We start from the raw sequence: 6178 nt of genomic DNA on the forward strand, positions 1-6178 counted from the left end.
AATTTACATTCCCACGAGGGATGAATGAGAATTTCTGTTCGTTAAAGCCCCTCATCAGGACGGTGTTGATCTTATGGTCCCCACCCCCGCAACCCTTTGAGTTCTGAGACCTGACTTTATTCACATATGTATCTTGCACCCTTGATCAGTGCTCATGAAATGTGATTAAATGAAGGGAAGAAGGAACTGTTTGCAGAGAGAATATGTGAGAACTAGAATTTCTATTAATTTATTGGGAAATTCAATAGAAGAAAAAAAAAAGGATCATCATCAAATCACTGGAGTCACATTTTCACAATTTCCTGCTAGGCTGTGTCAAACAACCTGCCACTGTAAATGTTAACTGAAACTGGATTTGCATAACAAAACCATGACATCACCAGGCAGCTCAGAGAAAGTCCTGGAAGTGGGACCTCTTGGCACCTTATATTCAGACCTCCTCCAGGGCTCTGGCACCTCTGAGACCACAGCCCTCTGCCCCTGAGGCCCAAAATAAAATCTGAACAGTTGAGGAAACCACATCATCCCTGCCCTATCATCTCAAGAAATGGACAAAGAGAGATTCTGGGACAGTCCAGCTTCATGGACTCAAGACATCCTGTCTCCCCCTTTTTTATTTGGCCCTAGTGATGGCATGAATCAAAGGTGGCAAGACTTGGCCTCACGTACTTTGGACATGTTATCAGGAGGGAACAGTCCATGGAGAAGGACATCATGCTTGGTAAAGTAGAGGGTCAGCAAAAGAGTGGAATACCCTCAACAAGATGGACTGACACAGTGGCTGCAACAATGGGCTCAAGCATAACAACGATTCCGAGGATGGTGCAGGACCGGGCAGTGTTTTGTTCTGTTGTACATAGGGTCGCTGTGAGTCAGAAATGACTCCTCAGAACCTAACAACAACAGCAGGAGTGACATCCAGTTAAACCATGTTCTTTCCCTTTTGGGACACAGAGTTACAGCTTCCGCTATTCTCTAACAGAAATATGGCAAAGTAACCAAAGTAACAAGCGTGCACAATTAATGGCAGAGAGCAAGATTTAAGACTTTTGAAAAACATCTCATGCTTGGTATATCCAGTAGCAGACCATGCCGGTTGCCTGCTCAATACCCATTCTCCCCTTCATCTTTACTACATACCCCAATTTTGTCCAGGGTAACAGTGTGCTCAGTTAACGAGCTCTACTTTCAAGACGCCTTTGGAGCTAGGATGGTGTTATGACATAATTCTGGGCAACAGGATGTAAACAGAAGCCAAAAGGGTATGACTTTCAGGGAAGTCTCTGTTTTCCTGATTAAAAGAAAAGGCGGCGAACTCAGCTGACACATATCTTCTGTACTTTGCCTGTTTTCCTGCCTGGAATGTGGATATGATGCCAAGGATGCAGCAAACACTTTGTGACCACGGAGAAGAAATCCACTCACTAAGGCCACTCGATTCCAACTTACAGTGACCCTAGAGGACAGAGAAGAATGGCTGCATGGGTTTCTGGCTGTGATTTTTATAAGAGCAGATAGCCAGGGTATTTCTCCCACAGAGTGGCTGCTGTGTTTGAACAGCCCAGCTTTTGGTTAGCAGCCCAGTGCTTAACCACTGTTCCACCAGGACTCCTTAGGGACAGCAGTTGTTAGGTGTTGTTGAGTCGGTTCCAATTCATAGCGATCCTATGTACAACAGAATGAAATACTGGCTGGTCTGGCACCATTCTCACAATTGTTTCTATGCTTGAGCTCACTGTTGTAGCCACTGTATCAGTCCATGTTGAGGGTTTTTTTTTTTTTTTGAGGAGTTGCACCCACCCTGGACTTCCTACTTTTGGACTTCTAGTTGCACAAAAAAACATGTGGTTAAGTCTTTTATTATTATTTTTTAATGTTTTCCAGAATCACTGAATGCAGCCCTGACACTTAGCTTATATAATTGATCTCCTGGGAATGAACTAGGCTGGCCCTGTGCTACCATGCCCCACTGGAAAAAATTTATCAAGTTCACTCTTCTTCCAGATGAGGGGTTGGAGCGGGGGGGCTGTCACAGCAATTACTCAAGAAGCTGCCTCTGCCTGTGGGGTGAGATTCTTATACAGCACATGTGAAGTGGGTTTTAGGGAAACAACTGCAAAGCCCACTACACTATTAAACAAGATTGTTGTAAAGATTAAGCGGGACATGGGATATAAAGTGCTGCCAACAAGCAAGCCCTCGAGACATCTTCATTTTCCTCCCCCTTCCCTCGTGGCACAGTGGTTAAGTGCTTGGCTGCTAACTGAAAGGTCAACGATTTGAATCCACCAGCCGCTCTGTAGTTGAAAGATGTGGCAGTCTGCTTCCATAAAGATTTCCAGCCTTAGAAACCCTACGGGGCAGTTCTACTCTGTCCTGTAGGGTCGCTATGAGTCAGAATCGACTCGATGGCAATAGGGTTGGTTCTCTATCCTCATTTTTTAAAAAATATACATATTAAGCACCTATTGTAAATATGTCTTTCAGATACAGCAGGGAATCAAAGATGAGAAAGACATATTCTGCCTTTAAACATTGGAAGAGCTAATAAAATTGCAGATATGAAAAACCTTTGCAAAGGAAACAAGAATTATAGACGTAAAGTGCCAGTAACATGGTTTATAAAGAAAATGTTCTACATCCTACTTTGGTGAGTAGTGCCTGGGGTCTTAAAAGCTTGTGAGTGGCCATCTGAGATACATCTACTGGTCCCACCCTGTCTGGAGCAAGGGAGAATGAAGAAAACCTTAGACACAAAGGAAAGATTAGTCCAAAGGACTAGTGGACCACAACTACCACAGCCTCCACCAGACTGAGTCCAGCACAACTACGTGGTGCCCAGCTACCATCACCTACTGCTCTGACAAGGATCACAATAAAGGGTCCTGGGCAGAGCTCACGAAAAACACAGAACAAAATTCTAACTCACAAAAAAAGACCAGATGTACTGGCTTGACGGAGACTGGAGAAACCCCAAGAATATGGCACCTGGACACTTTTTAACTCAGTACTGAAGTCACTCCTGAACCTCACCCTTGAGCCAAAGATTACACAAGCCCATAAAACAAACAATGACATATGCAGGTCAACCACGCATATGAGACTAAATGGGTACACCAGCCCAGGGGCAAGGACAAGAAGGCAGAAAGAGACAGGAAAGTTGGACAAATAGAAATGGGGAACCTGAGGTTGAGAAGGGAAGTGTTGACACATCACAGGGCCGGCAACCAATGTGTAATGAGAAACTAATTTGCTTTGTGAACTTTCACCTAAAGCACAAAAAAAAAAAAAAAAAAAAAAGCCACAGCAAACATTTACTCACCTGCCATTCAGTGGAATGCATGGATAAGATTTGATCACATCAGGTCAAACAGGATCTCTTTCCCAGTTATCATGACTTTGTATTAATGACTGCAGTTAGCTAAGTCATGCTGACTCGGGTACATCCTGGCTGATTTATAATCACATAGAGAGTTGGAATACAGAATCAAGGGCTGAGCAAAAAAGGTTTACTTTGTTCTGAGACAAAACCTCATTCATTTTGGTCCTCTCACCTTAGGTTTCACACAAGTAATGAATGCAGCTTGTTAAATAATTCATACAATACAGGTGTGTATAGTGTGTTGCTGTTGTTATTGTTAGGTGCCATTGAGTTGGTTCCGACTCATAGCGATCCCTATGTACAACAGGATGAAACACTGCCTGGTCCTCTGTCATCCTCACAATCATTGTTATGCTTGAGCCCATTGTTGCAGCCACTGTGTCAATCCATCTCTTTGAGGGTCTTCCTAATTTTTGATGACCCTCTATTTTACCAAGCGTCATGTCCTTCTCTAAGGAGTGGTCCTTCCTGATAACATGTCCAAAGTATGTGAGATGTAGTCTCACTATCCTTACTTCTAAGGAGCACACTGACTGTACTTCTTCCAAGACAGATTTGTTCATCCTTTTGGCAGTTCATGGTGTGTTCAATATTCTTCACCAACACCATAATTCAAAGGCCTCAATTCTTCTTCAATCTTCCTTATGCATTGTCCAGCTTTCACATGAATATGAGGTAATTGAGAGCACCATGGCTTGGGTCAGGTGCATCTTAGTCCTTAAAGTGACATCTTTGCTTTTTAACACTTTAAGAAGGTCTTTTGCAGCAGATTTGCCCAATGCAATGCATCGTTCAATTTCCTGACTGCTGCTTCTATGGGTGTTGATTGAGGATCCAAGTAAAATGAAATCTTTGACAACTTCAATGTTTTCTCTGCTTATCCTGATGTTGCTTCTTGGTCCGGTTGTGAGGAATTTTGTTTTCTTTATGTTGAGGTGTAACATACTACAGGCTGTAGTCTTTGATCTCCATCAGTAAGTGCTTCAAGTCCTTTTCACTTTCAGCAAGCAAGGTTGTGTCATCTGCATATCACAGTCAAGCTTTCGTGACCTTCATTTGCTGATGTGGCACGGCTCAAAATGAGAAGAAACATTCATTCATTAATAATTGGAATGTGGAATATATGAAGTATGAACCTAAGAAAATCGGAAATCATCAAAAATGAAATGGAATGTGTAAACATTGCTATCCTAGGTATTAGTGAGTTGAAATGGACTGGTATTGGCCATTTTGAATCAGACAATCATGATCTATTATGCCAAGAATGACAACTTGAAAAGGAATAACACTGCATCCATCATCAAAAAGAACATTTCAAGATCTATCCTGAAGTATAATGCTGTCAGTGATAGCATAATATCCATATGCTTATAAGAAAGACCAGTTAATACGACTATTGTTCAAATTTATGCACCAACCACTAAGGCCAAAGATGAAGAAATTGAAGATTTTTACCAGCTTCTGCAGTGTGAAATTGGTTGAGCATACAATCAGGATGCATTGATAATTACTGCTGACTCGAATGCAAAAACCGGAAACAAAGAAAGATCAGTAGTTGGAAAATATGCCCTTGGTGATAGAAATGATGCCAGAAATCACATGATAGAATTTTGTAAGACTAACAACTTCTTCATTGCAAATACCTTTTTTCAACATCATAAAAGGCAACTTTACATGTGGACCTCACCAGATGGAATACACAGGAATCAAATTGACTATGTCTGGGGGTGGGGCCAAGATGGCAGAATAGCCAGACTCTTCCTGTGATCCCTCTCACAACAAAGACCCCAAATAACAAGTGAAACAGTTATATTTATGACAAGCTAGGAGCCCTGAACATCAAAGGGAAAGTCAGAAAACGGACTGAGCAGCAGGGGAGGGAGAGACAGTTCAGAAGTGGAGAAGAGTTGCCAGACCTGAATTGCCGGGATCCTTCAGGCACCATTCCCAGGAGTGGCCACCGCAGGCTGGTGGTAGCATTTGGCTGCAGTTTCCTCAGGGAGAAGCAGCCAGCCGCACAGCCTACTCACACCTCTGGAACCAGAGAAGAATGGCGCTCTCAGCAAAAGCTAAGTACTTGGATATATTTTACCAGGCCCCCAACCCCAAACTAGCTTCAGAAGCTGTTGATTTCCTTGGGTCTGAGATAGGCTGTGTTGAGTCCCCGGAGGCATCCTCCCAGACTTGGAATAGGAATAAATTCACAACTGGGGGAAAAGATAATTTGCCAGCTCCACTAACTGGGGGAGCTCAAGACAGAAGCTGCTCCTGCCCAGGCATAAATGGTCTGTGAACTTTGAATACCTTTCCCCCCTGCATGGACCTGTGTGGGCCTATTTCAGAAGAATAGGCCCTTGTTGACAGACTTCAACAGTTTCAGCTGTGTGTTGAAGAGCTGGGTGTCTGATATTTGACACCACTTTGCCTATTAAATAGGGTTCTCACCTACCAACATCAGGGCATAAGGCCTTGTGGCTCCACTCAGGTCACCCAGCCACCCGCAACAGAAGTCCAAGGATAACTGGTACCTCCCAGTCCTTACAACCAAAACCATTGGATGCCCATGAGCAGACTGCAGAACTCACCCACCTATACACTTTAGGGATTAGGGGCACACTTTCCTCACAGACATTTGAGGGATAGTTGTCAGCCCCCTGCCTTGTTCAGAGAGAGAACACCTGCTGCAACCAGATACTGGTACCTACACCAAGCACCCCTGCTCCTCTAAGACTGTAGGAAAGAGCCTGTACCACACAGTTGATGATCAGCTACCTGGACACCTGAGCTGAATTCATA

The sequence above is a fragment of the Elephas maximus genome, chromosome 9 (assembly GCF_024166365.1).
Source record: "Elephas maximus indicus isolate mEleMax1 chromosome 9, mEleMax1 primary haplotype, whole genome shotgun sequence".
In the NCBI taxonomy this organism is placed as follows: Eukaryota; Metazoa; Chordata; class Mammalia; order Proboscidea; family Elephantidae; genus Elephas; species Elephas maximus.